This window comes from Alexandromys fortis, unplaced genomic scaffold (assembly GCF_014885135.2).
Source record: "Alexandromys fortis isolate MF-2015 unplaced genomic scaffold, M_Fortis_MF-2015_v1.1 scaffold_120, whole genome shotgun sequence".
NCBI lineage: Eukaryota > Metazoa > Chordata > Mammalia > Rodentia > Cricetidae > Alexandromys > Alexandromys fortis.
The window spans coordinates 1,939,863-1,959,424 of record NW_026067999.1 but is presented as its reverse complement, the minus strand read 5'-3'; positions in this window follow the sequence as shown (position 1 = coordinate 1,959,424).

Here is a 19,562-nt window from a genome sequence, read left to right as displayed (position 1 = left end):
TCTAGGAGCTCAGCCCAGTGATTGGCTGTAGATCTCTGCATCTGCTTCCATCAGTCACTGGATATAGTATCTCTGATGACAATTAGGGTCATCACCAATCTGATTACAGTAGATGGATGGCCAATTCAGTCACCCTCTCCACTACTGCTTACAGTCTTAGCTGGGGTCATCCTTGTGGATTCCTGGGGGTTTCTCTAGTACCAGGATTCTCCCTAACCCTGAAATGCTCCCCCATCAAGAAGTCTTTTTTATTACTCTCCCCATCTGTGTCCCACCCCCAACCTGCCTCCCAAACCCAACCTGCCCAATCCACTCCCTCAAGTTTCCATCCTTCCATCCCTCCCTTCTCTGCCCCCAGTTTATCCAGGAGATCTCTTCTATTTCCCCTCCCCCAAGAAAATCCATGCATTCCTCTTTGGACCCTCATTGTAACATAAAGTATTTTCTAGACTTATAATCTTTGGATTGCATGAAGATAAAAGAAGGTTCATTCATAGCATAATTAGGAGGTCTAGTAGAGGGAAGTTTAGAAGGCAAAACACCGAGATGGGTAGAATGAAAGTCTACAGAGGGTCCTGGGATAATTAGGGTGTTCTATTTGAAGTGTGCTTGCATGTGATTCAGAAAGTAATGGAAATAAGAAACGGAATGCTTCAAACATTTAGTCCCACTACAATGTATAAATGTATAAACCATGGTTCTCAATCTTCCCAATGCTATCACCCTTTAATACAGTTTAATATATGTTGTGCTGACCCCCAACCATACAATTATTTTCATTGCTACTTCATAACTCTAACTTTGCTACTGTTATGAATCATAATGTAAATATTTGCCAAAGGGTTCACACCCCACAGGTTGAGCAAACTGGTATAAATGAGTGCCGTAGCAGCAAGAAGCTGAAACTTGGGCTTGGAGAGATGTCTCAACATAAGAGTACAGGCTGCTCTTGCAGAGGACCCAAATTCAGTTTCCAGTACCCACATAAGGTGACTCGCAACCTCATGTAACCCCAGCTCCAGGGTCTCTAATGCCCTCTTCTGGTCTCTCGGGCACTGTACTCATGTGCACATACCACCACCCCTGAAATACATACACACATAATAAAAATATAATCCATTTTTAAAGAAAAGAACTCAGAACAGATATTTATAACTTTTCTCTGATACTTTATGTCACAAATATCTTTCTACGGAATTCTGTCTCATTCGCATAAAAATATGTATTTGTATATGAAATGAGCTACATCGAGACAGCCAGTTTAGTCACTTAAGTAACATAACCATCTATGATTCTTTAAGCCAATTATTTGCAAACATATTCAAGATTCACAGTCAATGCAGAAGACTCCAAAGAAATAATTAAAAAGCTTCAGGGGGAAAAATTATGCTGCCAAACTATAAGAATGAACTTTACAACTCAAGTTTCACATTTCCTTCTTTAGTTAATGCATTTGGGTAGAAACATTCTTTCTCCCTTGGCCTCCCGAGTGCTGAGGTTAAAGCCAAATCTTCTTCTTCAGTTCCTCAAGTGCCCTTCTTCAGATTAAATAACCCATGTTATGCCTGTACAGGGGTCTTTGTCTTTTGACTCTGCAATCAGCAGAGGACATGCCTACACTGGAGGCCTCCTGCAGCAAATTTCTTCTCAGCTAGGTGTGCCCCTGTATCCTGCACCAGATTCCAGGAGCTAGGTAATTATCTCTCACCAAAAAGCTACTGTTGATTGGATATTTTTAATAAGAAACAGGTGTGAATCTCAGCAAGCAAGGCCACATTTCTTTGTTGTCTTATAATTCCAAATAAAATGGACTCTTGAGCCCAAGTTCCTCTAAGGCAGAAAGTAATCCGGTCTTAATCACTTGTGACCGCCTCCTCCCTTTCTCTTCCCCTGGGGTTGTAAAATGTCCCAACTGCCAGCCTGTCATTCGCCATTAGTCTAGAGGGTTTACAGCTAAGAAATCGAAGTAACTGCCAAGTTACAGGTACTCCCTGCCTCCTGAGAAATATACATTCACTAAGATGTCAAACAGAAAGAAGCCAACAACAATTTTAAAATAAACAATAACAATAACTGCCTTACACCAGGAATCCAGCATGGTCTGGTTCTAACTCCTATGTTATAACTTCGACAGTAACCTACCATGACTCCACTCTTCCATCTAGGAATATATCCAACTTCTTCAGCCCTTGATCAAAAGAAATATAGACAGTCCTGGCTTAGGACCATGGAAATTGAAGCAAAGCCACCAAGTATAAATATAGGACTGAATTTGAAGTCGAGACAGGCCTGCGTCAGGACCCAGAAGTCCATTGTCAGGGTATACATTGAAGGCTTGAATTGTGTGAGCAAACACAGGGTTGAAAAGAACCCATTGGGAGCATAGGTAGTTTGGATGCTCACCTTACTAGAACTGGTTGGAGGTGGGTGGTCCTTGGACTTCCCACAGGGCAGGGAACCCTGACTGCTCTTTGGGCTGATGAGGGAGGGGGACTTGGTTGGGGGAGGGGGAGGGAAATGGGAGGCGGTGGCGGGGAAGAGACAGAAATCTTTAATAAACAAATAAATTTAAAAAAAGAAAAGAAAAGAACCCATTGGTGTAAGCAGCTAATGAAGCCATCAGTGATTTTGATGAAAGCCATTTAGAGTGAGAAGAAGAGGAAATAAGATTCAAATGAGCTTAAGTGTCTTTAAGAGAGAAGGAACAGATACAGCAAGTTTAGGCTTTTCTTTGGGAAATGTGATAGCGAACAGTGATTTAGAGGTCTGCCAAGACTTGTTATAGGTTTTTTTTGAGATAGTGGCAACATTAGTATCTTAAAAGGCCACAGGGAAAGATCCAAATTGAACATATAAGAAAAATATTGAGAAATATCTTTATTCTAGTGGAAATGGAAAGAAGAGGCTTAAAAGCACAGAGAAAAGAATTGGCTTGGAAAAAAACTAAGCAATGGCTAAGTGGGGAAGTGCATACCCCCAAGTCTAACAACCTGAGTTCAGTCCTCGGGACTCATAGAGGAAGATAGAGGAAGGAGAGAACCAGCTCCCACAAGTTGGCCCCTGACTTCCTTCCACGCAGGCACCCTAGGGTTCGCGCATGCACACATACACACACACACACACACACACACACACACACACACACACACTTAAATAAATAGAAAGAAAGAAAGAAAGAAAGAAAGAAAGAAAGAAAGAAAGAAAGAAAGGAAGGAAGGAAGGAAGGAAGGAAGGATTTTTTTCAATAGAAAGAAAAGTCTATCCTATGAATACAGGAAAGAAAAGTCTGGACTAACTTAAGGAAGTTTGAGAGTTTGAGGTCATAAGGCCAGAAAGTTATCAGAGTTCAAACCTCAGGATTCATTTCTCTCTGTATAGTACAAAACTTCCAAGTGACAGTGTAGACAGTGGGTTTGAGGCATGAGACAAAAATTTTAGGTTCCTTTCCTTGTATCGTTTTTGCACATAAATATATAGTAAATTATATAATATTAAATCTATTCCTTTTGTAAACAACAATATTTTAGAATTTATTTTTACTTTATGTGTATGAGTGTTTTCCTAACATATATGTATATGAACACCACATATATGCCTTGTGCCTGCAGAGGCTGGAAGAGAGCACTGAATGCCCTGGAACTGGAGTTATAGGTGGTAGTACAATGCCATGTGGGAATTGAACCTGGATCCTCTGTAAGAGCAGCCAGTACTCTTAACCACTAAAGCATCTCTCCAGCTTTGCACCCATTAATTCTAATAGTTTGTTGGGGGGGGGGGGTGCCTGTAACTCCAGTACTTGGGAGATGGAGACAGGATTACAAGTTTAAAAGTCACAAACATGCTACACAGTGAGGTCCTGTGTCAAAAAAGAACTAAGTGCAAAATAATTACAGTAGTTTGAAAATTATTAATTTGCCTTTTGCTATGGATCTCTGAAATTGGACACTCTTGCTCCGGAATGCCTCAACAACCCAGATGGAAAGATGAAAGGGAGCAAGTTTACTTTGTCCTGCTGGGTAGGACCTGCAAGAGAGGAAGGCAAGGAGAAGGTTTTGAAAATAATAGCGTGTTAGAACCTAAGAAGATGTGGATGCAATGAAGTATGGAGTCTTCCCCTGGACAGGAAAGGACCTAAAGCCCAGGGGAAGGAAAAGGAAGCTGAGCCAATGAGGTAGTGGGCCAGATGCTCTGGAAACAAAAGGGTGAGTACGACAAAAGAATGGATGGCTAATGGGGTGTAAGCTTTAAAACGAAGATTAATTCCAAAAGGGTCAAGACCATTAAAAGAGATTACTCAGTGGAAAGTGGACAAAGCCTCCTGGAATCGGATTCTGGTTGGCAAGACTTCAGATTCCTCTGTCTTGTCTTCCAGACTGCAGTAAACCATTCCCAAGCCTCAAAGCCATCCTGAAGAGTTTATTTAAGCACGTGTTCACTAAAGGTTGATTCAGTAGCCCCTGAAAGCAAGGCCACCTGCAAGTTTAGAAAAGAGTCTGAGAGTCGGGCTCCCTGGCCTGGCTGCCTCCCCTGATGTGTATCCCCAGTACAGCTTTGTTGTTTGGTTTTTTGGGTGTTGTTTTGGGTTTAGACTGACTACATGTAGTCTTTGATGGTTTCCTACATGTCTGTAGTACATTTTGTTCCCTCTCACCACTGTGTTGTTACCTGTCTCCAACCCCTGTCACCCCGACCCCTCCTCCCCACAAGCCCATTCCCACATTCCTGTCTAAAGCAGCAAATTTGAATTGCCATCTTGACAATCCAGACTCACCTAGGAAGGAGGTCTCAGTAGGGGATTGTCTAGCCCAGTGGTTCGCAACCTTCCTAATGCCGCGACCCTTTAGTACAGTTCCTCGTGTCGTGGTGACCCCAACCATAACATTATTTTCATTGCTACTTCATAACTGTCATCTTGCTACTGTTATGAATCCTAATGTAAAGATTTCTGGAGAGAGAGGATTGCCAAAGGGGTTGAGAACCCCTAGTCTCAATGAATCCTGGGGTGAGTTCTTGAACATCTCTGAACCTCAGTTTTCTAGTTTCTAAAATGAGGGCATTGGGACTGGAGAAATGTCACAACAGTTAAGAGCATTTGCTGTTCCGTCCAAGGAATCGTTCAGTGTCCAGTATTCATGTCAGCCAGCTCACAATTGCCTATAAGTGCAATTCTAGGGCCTCCACTCCCCTCTCCTGGAGGTCTATCAATACCCATAGGAACATGCACAGACATGGGCACACGCGTAAACAATGAAAAGATAAACATTTAAAATATGAGTTCTGATACACACTTGTCAATAGTTCTTCCTGGCTCTGACACATCAGAGACATTGAGTAAAGAGCAACCACCATCTTGAAGAAGAGGTAAACATGCGATCACTCTTTCCGGCTCGAATAGAAGGTGGTGTCAAAGACTTCGGTCCTCCATTTAAATAAAAGACGAGCTGTTTGCAGATGATTTTTAATAAGGTTACTGGAATCTTTTGTTTATGTTCTCTGCCTGAATTTCATGGGAACTTCTCCCTGTCCCCAGGAAGATAGTAAATCCCTCTGCCCATTTGTATGTGCCAATGGCGTTCCCCCAGTTCTGAGAAAGGATACTGTGTTTGGATGCATTCTCATAGTGTCTCGAAGCAGGTGAGAGTTTCTGCTGCTATATGAGCTATAGATTATTATTTAGCTTCATCTATTTAATTCAGGAGAGTTATCTGGCTGACTCAATAGTCAGCTGTATTAAGTGCTTTTCTCAATCCTGCAAACAAAATACCTGACAGAGGCAACGAAAGAAAGGAAGAGTTGGCAGACTTAGTGGCGCACACCTCTGATCCCTGTACTTGGAAGGCAGAAGCAAGTGGATCTCTGTGAGTCTGAGGCCAGCCTGGTCTACAGAGTGAGTTTTCGGACAGTCAGAGCTACATAGTGAGACCCTGTCTCAAAAAGGAAAAAAAAAAGGTGGAGGAAGGAAGAGTTTATGTGGGTCCAGAGTTAATGGTACACTCTATGGCAGCAGTACCATGAGGTGGCTACATCCAAAGTCAGAAAGCAGACAATGAATGATAAATGCTGGTAGTAGGTCACTGGCTTCTTTTTATTCAGTCTGGGATTCCAGCGCATTTCCATGGTGGCATCTGCATTCAGGATGAGTCTCCCCACCTCTGTTAACTGAATCTAGAATCTCCTTCACAGACATGTATAGAGATTTGTTTCCTAAGTGATTATAGATCTTGCAAGTTGAGAATCAATATTAACCATTATACGGTGTCTGAGTCACTGTTCTATTGCTGTGAAGAGACACCATGACCAAGGCAGCTCTTAAAAAGGAAAACATTTAATTGGCGGCTTGCTTACAGTTTCAGAGGTTTAGTCCATTAGCATCATGGCAGGGAGCATGGTGGCGTGCAGGCAGACAGGGTGCTGCAGCACCAGCTGAGAGCTACATCTTGATCTGCAGGCCAACAGCGAGCCACTGGGTCTAACATGGGCTTTTGAAAATTCAAAGCCCAAGAAACACTTCCTCCAACAAGGCCACACCTCCTAATCTTTCTAATTCTTCTAAACAGCTCTTCACCCTGGTAACTAAGCATTCAAATACATGAGACTCTGTGTACTGGGGGGAAAGTGGTCTTATTCAAAACACCATAAATGAGTTGTGTGGGTTAGGGGTTTTTAATATTTCATTTTTTATTTTCTGTGTGTGAATGAATGTTTGCTTTCATGCATGTATGTGCACTGCATATTACCTTATGCCCACAAAGGCCAGAGGAGGGCATTGAATTCCCCAGAACTAGAGTTGCAGGCAGTTGTGAGATGCCATGCGGGTTCTGGAAACTAAACCCAGGTCCTCTGCAAGTGCAACTTTGTCAGGCTTTCTTTTGGCCACCAACAGCTCCCCAAACACGGCACAGAGACTTATAATTAGTTATGAATGCTCAGTCTTATCTTACACTTGCCCCACTAGCTCTTACAACTTAAAACAACCTGTTTCTCTTCATCTGTGTTTTGCCTTGGGGTTTTTGCCTTTCTTTGATTCTGTCTGTCCTTCTCTGTGTCTGGCTGGCTGGCTGGTCCTGAGTGTCTTCCTCTCTTTCTCCCCCATTCTCTCTCATTCTCTTTTCTCAAGCCTAGGTTCCTCTCCTCCTTTTTTCTGTCTGCCAGCCCTCTCCATCCCTCTCTTGCCCCGCTATTGACTATTCAGTTTTTTTAATAGACCAATCAGATGTCTTAGGCAGGCAATGCAGCACATCTTTGTATCATTAAACAAATACAGCAAAACAAATGTACCACATCTTTACACCATTAAACAATCAGCAGCACCAAATGTAACACATCTTTACATCATTAAATAAATGAAGTATACGCAAATGCAACATACCTTTACATAGTGAAAGCAATATTCTGCAACAAGCAGCAAATGATTTTAATCCCTAAACAATCTCTCCAGCCCCTGCACTGGTTAGTGTTTTTATTGTCAACTTGGCACAACCAAGAGTGGCCTGGGGCAAAGGAACCTCAATTGAGGAATTGCCCAGATCTTCTTAACTTGTGACCACGTCTCACACATCTTGATTTAACCCATTTCTACTAATCTGTGTTTACCACAAGGTCATGGCTTACTGGAAAGGATTTAACATGTCTGACCTGGCGTCTCCATGGAGGCTCTCTGACTCTGCTTTCTTCCTCCCGGAATTCAGAATCCTGCCTGAGTTCTGCCCTATCACCAGGCCCAAAGCATTTTCTTTATTAACCAATGAAAGCAACACAAAAACAGAAGGACCTCCTACACCATCCTACACTTGCAGGTGACAATGGTTGCAACGTTAAGAACTTCCTTTGGATGGTCTGTTGCTATTAAGTTTATCACGGTTGGATCCTACAGGTAGCATTGTCCCTTTGCTGATGGTCCTAGGTTGTGTATGAAAGCTAGCTGAGCAGAGCCAGAGAGCAAGCCTGTAAACAACATTCCTTACTCCAATATTCAGTTCCCTCTTGAGTTCCTGCCCTGATTTCCCTAAGTGATGGGCTGACTGTGCCCTGGATGTGTAAGCTGCAGTAAACCCTTTCCTTTCCCAGGTTGCTTTTGATCATGATGTCTATAACAGCAACAGAAAGGAAATGAGAATATTTCGTAGCTATGGCATTTAAGACTCGAAGTGTTCCAAGAAGTGGACACTCAAACGCACATACATTCATATATGAGTGGTTCCTCTTAACACACTGAAAGGAAACTGCTACTTGGAAAAGTTGTCAGATGTTTGAGTAGTGTTAGTTGCCACTAGAAACATTGAAGAGCAGGCATACAGTGATTTTATATGTTTATGTGCGTGTGACTATATGTGACTGTACACACATGAGTGCTTGCTGATGGTACCCATAGAGGCTGGAAGAAGCCATTAGGCCCCCTGGAACTAGAGTTACAGACTGCTGTACACCTCCATATAGATGCTAGGAACAGAAGTTGGGTCCTGTTGAAGAGTGCCAAGTGTTCTTAATTTCTGAGCCACATCTCTAGCCCCATAGTGATTTGCTCCATAAAATAATTTGCAGACTTTCAACTTGGGAATAGTGTGCTAAATAAGTGAGTAGAGCCCAGACAGGTTAGGAAAGTAAATGTACTATAAGCTCAAAGTCACATGCATTCTTCCTGAAACACAAAGACCACAAAAGTCCACAGCTACCTGATGGCCCAAGCTGGGCCTAGAAGCCAAAATTGCAGCTCTCAGTTGAATGTTCTTTTGTGTGTCTCACCTTGTAGTCTGGATCCTGGTGTTTGGCTGAACTGTGATGTCTTGCCAACATAAATAATTGCTCAGCTGGTAGAAACCTCGGGGAGCAGCCAATTTCACGTTAAAGAATAAGACTTGGAGAGTTCAAATCTGAATTCACTCTACCATATAAAACAGTCAATTTTGTGACACGAGCTAAGAACCAGCACAGCCCAGTGCCAGTCTGAAAGCAGAAACAGGTTTTTTTTTCCCCTTTTCGCAGATCTTGTTGGAAGCCAAATGTCTCGCACAGAACACATGCAGAATCATGATCTCATTTTCCAAAGCCTCGGCTCTGGAAACACAATCGGCTGAAAGAAATTTATCCTTTTCCATAAATTAATTTTGCGGACAGTTTTTCACAGACACCTCCCTGGAAAGCTGACACCAAATGAGTCACACTTACGCTTCCAACTACCATTTATCTTGGTTAATGGGCATTTTTTGGCTCCCTGAGAGGGAATTTTAATCTTCTGTAGGAGCAAAGGGATTTGGTAGTGAGGAGATATGTCAAATTGTCAGAAAGAGAGAGTGTGGGCACCAGAGAAGCCAAACTCAGTCAATGAGAACTATGGGGTTAAGCCATAGGAAATCTCTGGGGCCTCTGTGATTAAGCCTGTGTTGTTGTCTCCTGGCCTATAACCCCTTTGCCATCCTGTTGACCAGCGTTTTGCTGTTCTAATTGGCATCCTCTTATGGAAATCGGGAGTCCTGCAGAACAACCAGTTTTAATAGAAATATTTTCAGAACTGTTGATAAATGTAAAACCATCCCCCATGCCAATGAATAGATAAATACCTGGGGCTCAAAGCTCAGTGCTCGGTACCACACAGGTCTGAAACACTGATTACTGTTCTGTAGACTGACCATTGACTTTGCAAACAAAAAGAAAAACAGCACAGCTCCCAGGCACCAACATCCATCTTTCTGGGTCCTATCAGCCATGGAAGGTTTGTTTCTCAGATGGAAGACGCAACTCCTGGTAATGTTACCACCCAATAAGAAAGCGCCCAAAAGCCGGGCGATGGTGGCGCATGCCTTTAATCCCAGCACTCGGGAGGCAGAGGCAGGCGGATCTCTGTGAGTTCGAGACCAGCCTGGTCTACAGAGCTAGTGCCAGCACAGGCTCCAAAGCCACAGAGAAACCCTGTCTCGAAAAACCAAAAAAAAAAAAGTGCCCAAATACCTAGTGCCCATCTGGTCTTGCAGACTGTGGCCGATCATTGCATGTCCATACTCCCTTAGAGTTGTCATTGGATGGCTATTTTCAAGAATAGTTATCTGCCACAGGGTAACAAGATGATTATGGAAGTCCCTACGTAGGCAGCTTTCTTTGCAAAGCTTCCGTTATGCACAATCAACCATGGTCTAGAAATGTAAATGGAAGATTACAGAAGTAAACAGCTTCCGATTTTTCAAGTACATCTCATGCTGAGGTGCCTGGTGGAATCAGGTGCTACACCACTCTACTTGGGATGGTTCATCTTCACTGCCAACGTGACAGGCTTTAGAATCATCATGGGAACCCGCCTCTGGGTGTGGCTGTGAGGCTGTTTCCAGAAGTGATCATCAGGAGAGGAAAGACCCACTGTGAATGTGGGTGGCACCATCCTATGGGCTGAACCGAATGAAAAAGTGACCGTGAACTGAGTTCCAGAATTCACCTCCCTCTGCTTCTGATGTTACCAGTTGCCTCAATCTCCTGCTGCCGTATCTTCCACACCGTATGCTCAAAATATGAGCCAAATAAGCCCTCCTTCCTTAAGTTGCTCTATCATCATCATTACCATCATTATCATAATGAGAGAGAGAAAAAGAGACAGAGACAGAGACAGAGAAAGAGAGTGAGGGATGTGCATGTAGATGTAGAATATAGTCCACAGTGGAAGGCAGAGGAGCAGGTTCTCTCCTTCCTCCTTGTATTGAGGCAGCGCCTCTCTCATTGTTTCTGCTGTGCTGCACACTCCAAACTACCCGACCCACAAGCTTCCAGGTGATTCTGCTGTCTCTACTTCCTGCCTTGCCATGGGAGTGTTAGGATTTTCACATAGAATCTGGGGAACCAAATTCAGATCATCGGGTTTGTATGGCCAGCCCCAAGAAAGACAAAAGTAATTAATGCAGCGTTCCACGAATAATCCTTTTCCCAACACTACAGCAAAATGCACATGCCATTCACCTCACTTCATCTCATCACACGGGCATTTTACTAGAGAAAGAGTGATGGGGCTGGAGAAATGGTTCTGTGGTTAAGAGTACGTGCTGCCTATCCAGAGGGACCCAAGTTTAGCTCTCAGCACCCACATAAAGTAACTCACAACCACCTATAACTAACTCCAGTTCCAAGAAATCCAGTGCCTGTTTCTGGCACAGACTCATGTACAGAAACAGACGTAATACACATAATTTAAAATAACAGAATAAATATTTTTGAGTCTTATTTACTTTTTATTGATTTTTATTGAGCTCTAAATTTTTCTTTGCTCCCCTCCCTACCTCTCCCCTCCCCTTCAACCTTCTCCCAAGATCAAAAACACTGATGACAACTTATGCTGGAGAGGTTGTGGGGAAAAGGGAACACTCCAGCATTGCTGGTGGAAGTGCAAGCTGGTACAGCCCCTTTGGATATCAGTATGGCAATTTCTCAGAAAATTAGAAAATAACCTTCCTCAAGACCCAGCTATAACACTTTTGGGTATATAGCCAAAGGATGCTCAACCATGCCACAAGGACATGTGCTCAGCTATGTTCATAGCAGCATTGTTTGTCATAGCTAGAACCTGAAAACAACCTAAATACCCCTCGACTTAAGAATGGATAAGGAAAATGTGGTACATTTAAACAATAGAGTACTACACAGCAGAAAAAAAATAATGACATCTTGAAATTTGCAGGCAAATGGATGGAGCTAGAAAACATCATTTTGAGTGAGGTAACCCAGACCCAGAAAGACATTTATATACTCACACATAAGTGGTTTTTAAACATAAAGCAAAGAAAACCAGCCTACAAATTACAATCCCAGAAAACCTAGACAACAAAGAGGACCCTAAGAGAGACGTATGTGGATCTAATCTACATGGGAAGAAGTAAAAAATAATCTCTCTTGAGTAAATTGGGAGCATGGGGACCATGGGAGAGGGATGAAGGGGAGGGAGCAGAGGGTAGGAAAGGGAGTAGAGAAAAATGTATAGCTCAATAAAATCAGTTGAAAAATTTCACTGTCTTTGTTTCTATTCTGTTGATTTCAGCCCTCAATTTTATTATTTCCTATCTTCTATTCCTACTGGGTGAGTCTGCTTCTTTTTGTTCTAGAGCTTTCAGGTGTGCTGTTAAGACTCTAATGTGAGCTTTCTCTGTTTTCTTTATGTGGGCACTTAGTGATATGAACTTTCCTCTTAGCACTGCTTTCACAGTGTCCCGTAGGTTTGGGTATGTTGTGCCTTTATTTTTGTTGAATTCAAGGAAGACTTTCATTTCTTTCTTTATTTCTTCCTTGATCCAGGTGTGGTTCAGTAGTTGACGGTTCAGTTTCCATGAGTTTGTAAGCTTTCCGGGGGTGGGATTGTTGTTAAATTCTAACTTTACTCCATGGTGATCTGATAAGACACAGGTGGTTACTCCAAATTTTTTGTATCTGGGGAGGTTTGCTTTGTTACTGCGTATGTGATCAGTTTCAGAGAAGGTTCCATGAGGTGCTGAGAAGAAGGTATATTCTTTTGTGTTTGGGTGAAATGTTCTAGAGATGTCTCTTAAGTCCATTTGATTCATTACATCTGTTAGTTCTCTTATTTCTCTGTAAGTTTCTGTCTGGTTGACCTGTCCATTGGTGAGAGTGGAGTGTTGAAGTCTCCTACTATTAGTGTGTAGGGTTTGATGTGTGATTTAAGCAATGTTTCTTTTACATATGAGGGTGCTCTTGTATTGGGGCATAGATGTTCAGGATTGAGACTTTATCCTGATGAATTGTTCCTGTTATGAGTATAAAGTGTCCTTCTCCATCTCTTCTGGCTGAATTTAGTTTGAAATCGATGTCATTAGATATTAGGATAGCTGCACCCGCTTGTTTTTTAGGTCCATTTGTTTGGAAAACATTTTTTCCACCCCTTCACTCTAAGGTAGTGTCTGTCTTTGAGGTTGAATCAATGAAAAAATCAACAAGATTAACAAACCCTTATCCAAACTAATCAAAAGGCAGAGAGAGAACATCCAAATTAACAAAACCAGAAATGAAAAGGGGAACATAACCATAGACACAGAGGAAATTCAGAGAATCATTAGGTCTTACTACAAAAACCTGTACTCTACAAAATTGGAAAATGTAAAAGAGTTTGGCAATGGACTTGTTTTTAGATAGATACCATATACCAAAATTAAATCAAGACCAGGTGAGCAAATTAAATAGACCTATAAGCTGTGAGGAAATAGAAGCTGTCATCAAAAACTTCCCAACCAAAAAAAAAAAAAAACCCAGGGTCAGATGATTTTAGTGCAGAATTCTACCAGAACTTCCAAGAAAAGCTGATACCTATACTCCTCAGAGTGTTCCACATAATAGAAACAGAAAGGGCACTGCCAAACTCTTTTTATGAGACTATAGTTACTCTGATACCAAAACCACACAAAGATTCAACCAAGAAGGAGAATTACAGACCATGTAACTCATGAACATGGATGCAAAAATTCTCAATAAAATACTGGCAAACTGAATCCAAGAACACATCAAAAAATCATCCATCATGATCAAGTAGTCTTCATCCCAGAGATGCAGAGCTGGTCAACATATGAAAATCTATCTATGTAATCCAGCATATAAATAAACTGAGAGAAAAAAGTATACAATTATTTCATTAGATGCTAAAAAGGCAGTTGACAAAATCCAACACCCCTTCATGATAAGGGATATAAGGATCATATCTAAATATAATAAAAGCAATATATAACAAGCTGACAGCTAACATCAAATTAAATGGAAAGAAACTCAAAGTGATTCCACTAAAATCAGGAAAAAGACAAGGCTGTCCACTCTCTTCATATCTCTTCAACATAGTTCTTGAAATTTTAGAAATAGCAATAAGACAACAAAAGGGATCAAGAGGATTCAAATTGGAAAGGAAGAAGTCAAAGGTTCGTTATTTGCAGATGATATGCTAGTGTACATAAGTGACCCTAAAAACTCTACCAGAGAACTCTTACAGCTGATGAATACTTTGTGGCAGGATACAAGATCAATTCAAATAAATCAGTAGCCTTCCTATACACAAATTATAAAGAAGCTGAAAGGGAAATTAGGGAAACATTATCTTTCACGATAGCCACAAATAACATAAGATATCTTGGGGTAACACTAACCAAGGAAGTGAAAGACCTATTTGACAAGAACTTTAAGTCTTTGAAAAAAGAAATTGAAGAAGATACCAGAAAATGGAAAGATTTCCCATGTTCTTGGATAGGAAGGATCAACATAGTAAAAATGGCAATCTTATCAAATTCAGTCTATAGATTCAATGAAATCCCCATCAAAATCCCAGTAAAATTCTTCACAGACCTCAAAAGAATGGTACTCAACTTCATATGGAAAAGCAAAAAACCCAGGATAGCCAAAACAATCCTATATAATAAAGGAACTTCTGGAGGCATTACCATCCCTGACATCAAGCTCCATTACAGAGCTACAGTAATGAAAACAGCTTGGTATTGGCATAAAAACAGAGACGTTGACCAATGGAATCAAATTGAAGGCCTGAATATTAATCCACACACCTATGAACACCTGATTTTTGACAAAGAAGCTAAAATTATACAATGGATAAAAGAAAGCATATGTAAAAAATGGGGCTGGCATAACTGGATGTCAACCTGTAGAAGAATGAAAATAGATCCATATCTATCCCCATGCACAAACCTCAAGTCCAAATGGATTAAAGACCTCAATATAAATCCGACCACACTGAACCTGATAGAAGAGAAAGTGGGAGAACTTGAAGGAAAGAACCTGGCTCTAGAAAAATTCCCAGGAATCCACAAGGATGACTCCAGCTACAACCTTAAGCACTAAAGGAGAGGGTGCCCGAACTGGCCTTGCCCTGTAGTCACACTGATGATTATCTTAAATATCACGATAGAACCTTTGTCCAAGAACAGATGGAAACAGAGGCAGAGACCAATATCAACTGAGCTCCCAACGTCCAGTTAAAGAATAGAAGGAATGGGAATATGAGCAAAGGGGTCAAGACCATGAAGGGTTCATCCACTGAAACAGTTTGCCAGAGCTAATGGGAGCTTACCAACTTCAGCTGGACTGGGAAGGAACAAGCGTAGGACCAAGCTAGTCCCTCTGAATGTGGTTGACAGTTGTATGGTTGGGGCAGACTGAGGGCCACTGGCAGTAGCACCAGGATTTACCCCTACTGCTTGTACTGGCTTTTTGGAACCTATTCTCTTTGGATGCATACCTTGCTCAGCCTAGATGTAATAGGGAGGGCCTTGTACTTTCCACAAAGCAAAGTGCCTTACCCTCTTTTAGGATTAGAGGGGGTGGGGTAGGAGGCTATGTGGAGGGAATGGGAGGAGGGGAAGGAGTGGGAATTTGGATTGGTATTTTTTTAAAAAAAAATAATAAAAAAGAAAAATTTCACTGTCTATTTGAGGGTATTTAAAATCACCGAGGAGACTGGTGTGTCTGTGAATTTATGGAGAGGGTAAACTGAGTGAGGAAGGCACACCCTGAATGTGGGTGATACATTCGATGTGCCAGGTTCCCAGATGAACTAAAATAGGCAAAGGGAAAACACCCCCAAGTGAGCACACTCTCCCTTTTCTGTTTCTTTATCCCCATGACCTGAACTGTGCTGCTCCTACATGCCTCCATCACCATGATGGATTGACCTCTCTGAGACCATGAGCCAAAACCAGTCTTCCCTGTTTAAAATTGCTTCTATTAGATATTTCATGGTGGCAACATGCAAGTAAATAACACAACGCTTACCCAATGATTCTGCAACTTGAAGTTCTTGGGGTATGATTTTGCTGTTAGTCATATCTGCTAATTCTTTCTCTTCGTGTATTGCTACTGGTGACTGTTTTGAGTTATTAGCTAATGTTCATTGGGATTATTTCCTTATCCATGAAAACGACATATTGCTTATGTTGAAGATATGGTCTTCCAGAGAGTACTTGTCAGGAATCCCCTCCAAAAACATCTGGACATATACCCTGTCTATTTCTTGAGTTGGTGATTTCTTTTTCATACAAGCAATATAAAGTTAAGATCCAGAGCTTGAGAGATAGTTCAGTGGTTAAGAATACTTACCACTCTTCCAGAGGACCTAAGTTAGGTTCCCAATACTCACATCAGGTAACTTAAAACACCTGCAACTCCAGTTCCAGAGAATCCAGCAAATTCTTCTGGCCTTCCAGGGTACCTGCACTCACACATGCACATACCACCACCCCCAACCAAACATATAATAGAAATAAAAATAAATAAATTCAAGATCCAAAATACAAGAAGGCATGTTTATAGTTATAAGTTCCCAAGAGAATTTCTTTCTCCCATAAGAATTAAAAATCATTTTCTCATAAGCTCTTTTAAAGTTCAAAATTTATGACAATGTCTCTGTTTTATCTCTCCCATAAACAGTTCCTATCACTACATCGTCTTCAAGACCCAGTTGTCATGGTACTGGCTCTCACCATCTCTTAGTTTCTCAAGCTTAAATTTATTTATTTCTTTTGTTTGTTTGGTTGGTTGGTAAGGTTTCTTTGGAGGGGATTGAGACAGGATTCTCTATGTAGACTTGGATATCCTAGAACTTGCTCTGTAAACCAGGCTAGCCTCAAACTCACAGAGCTCCATCTACCTCCGCCTCCTGAATGCTGGTATTGAAGGCATGTGCCACGACCACCTGGCTTTGGTTATTTCTAACAATATATAGTAATTATATTTCTAGGGATCATTTCTATAGTTGGGATTGCTGACACTGGGAGTTGATGGGCCTCTTTTTCCATTTCTCCTGACATCTCAGGCAGGCCCCAAAGTCTGTAAGTAGTCGAGGATACCCTTGAACTTGATCCACCTGCCTCCATCCAGAGGCTGAGATGACAGGTGTGTCCCAGTTGGTTTATATGGTGGTGAGGAGCAAAGTCAAGGATTCCTGAATGGTGGGCAGGCACTTTACCAACAGAGACACAGCTCTCGCCCAGTTGCTCATTATTTCTCTCCCCTACAGCTATACTTTACTTTCTTATAAACTCGGTGACCATTTGAGTCGATGGTAGTTCCATAGCACTCAGAGATTCTAGTTGTTTGCTACCAGGAGGCTTATGTCATCTCTCCTCTGCTGTTGTGTCATAAGAAGAACCTTATGGTCATTGGTGAGCATTGGAATTCCGTTCTAATAGTTGTCCCAATAAGAAAACAAAATCTGATTCAGACAACATTTCTCTACCTTCAGTAGACCTTGGCAGCTGCTTAGGCATGTCTTGTGCACTCCTAGAAGCCAAACACTTGGAATGTAGAGGCAGGAAAATCAGAAGTTCAAGGCCATCCTTGGCCACACAGTGAGTTTGAGACCAGCATAGGCTACATGCATCTAGTCTAGGAGAAAATAAATTAAACAGTTCTATAATAAACTAACAATCAGCTGGGCAGGGTGGCAAATGCCTTTAATCCCAGCACTCAGGAGGCAGAAGCAGGTGAATTTCTGTGAGTTTGCAGCCAGCCTGGTCTACAAGAGCTAGTTCCAGGACAGGCTCCAAAGCTACAGACAAACCCTGTCACAAAAACAAATAAACAACAAAAAAAATTAGCAACCTAGAAAAATTATTGAATTATGACATCAATCTGGTATAACAAGAACTTAGATTCTCCTGGTTATTTTACTTAATAAATAATATGCTGACAGTCAAATATGGCATAGTTGGCTTAAAAACACATTTTATTGCTGAGCACTTTTTATGTAGCATAACTCCAAAAGTACTATGTATCCTAGACAATAATTTCAGTGACTTTGATTTGTTCTTCATCTACAATTAACAGGCAAAAGAGCAGTTCAGAAATTGGATTCCTTCTTGCAATTATTGTTCAAACATTCATTAAACTCTGTGCATTTTGTTAATGCAAATGGAATAAGGATCACAAAAGCTAAACGGGGTCTAGGGCTGTGGTTCAGCATACATGGAGCACTGTGTTTCGTCCTTATCTCACTCAGAAAGGAAGAGGGAAAGAAAAGAGAGCAGGAGGGAGGAAGGAAGGGAGGGAGGGAGGGAGGGAGGGAAGGAGGGAGGGAGGGAGGGAGGGAGGGAGGGAGGGAGGGAGGGAGGGTGTCTTGTAATCCCAGCACTCCAGAGATAGAGGCAGAAGGGTCAGAAGTTTAAGGTCTAAGGCTATCATCAGTTACTTATCCAGCTGAAGGTCAGCATGGGCTACAAGAGATCCTGTCTCAAAAGAAGGGGATGGGAGAAAAGAGAGAAAACAACTGAATAACCTTTGGCCCCAGGAACATCGGTAGATTTTAATGATATAGTATAAATATAGATATAGATAACCAAAGCATGTTTTTACATTCATTGAGCTACAAACTATTTGTTGAAATGACTTTATTTCCATCCAAATACATAGCAAATGTATACTGAATTTACACACCATTTTTATTCCTATTGCATGAGGCTGAGGCTAGATACTTAATGGTTCCCAAGCTCTACAGCCAGGAACAACAGTGACAAACTTCAATGATGCTTAGACACAGGATTTTTCTTTCTTAGAACCATCAATAGTACTTCAAAGGTTCTTTAAATTATTTTTGTGTATATGTGAGTGTGTGTGCTATGTGTGTGTGGCTGCCCAAAGAGACCAGAAGAAGGCATCAGATCTCCTGGAAGCCGGAGTTCAAAGCAGTTGTGAGTTTCCTGATGTGAGTGCTGGGAACCAAGTTTTTAACCACTGAACAATCCCTCCAGGCCCATCAATAGTATTTTTTAATAGCTATCATTTGTTTCACAAATTTTATGTGAAGATTTAACAGCAAAGTCTTCCAACTCTTTTCAGCCTCACACAATCTCAGCTTAGACGTTCCTCCCCTTACACAGTAAGAGAGTGATCAGAAAGGTTAGCTTACTTTTCTGATAATAATTATGCTGCCTAGGGGCTGTTCAATTCTTTGCTTTTCAGCTATGCTGACTTGGGCTCTGCCTCTTCTCAGACACCTGACACAAATCCCAAAAGGAACAGCTGTTCCAAATAAAGATTAAAATTGACCTTGATTGGCAACCAGAAAAAAAGATTCAGTCTTGTTCTCAGAAATGAAGATTTCCTCACTAATAAAAGCTCTCATTCACTCAACAAATACTCCTTGAATATCTATTGTGTCCCAGAATTTCTTCTGATTATTAAATTTAAATTGAAGAAGATGCTACTCATTCAATAACTTTGCACTATATTATAAAGAATGAAAAGGAGGAAAAACATAATTTGGACTATTCTTTCTAAGTATAGCTAAGGAGTCAGCTTGAACCTAAACTTTATTCCCCACAGAAATCAGGTATATTCAGGAACTTGGGAAGTAGAACAAGAGGTAGCTAGGGGTTTATGAAATGGGCTTATAGAGTAAGATAGATGGCTCCATTGCTAGATTGTGTTCTTGAAGCCATGGGTTCAGTCCCCAGCATCAGACTTGATGTGGTAGTATATATCTGCCATTCCAGCAGTGGGAAAAAGGAGAGAGGAAAATCAGAAGTTCAAGGTCATCCTCAACTTCATATTCGTTTTGACAGCAGCCTGGGGATACATGAGACTCTGTATAT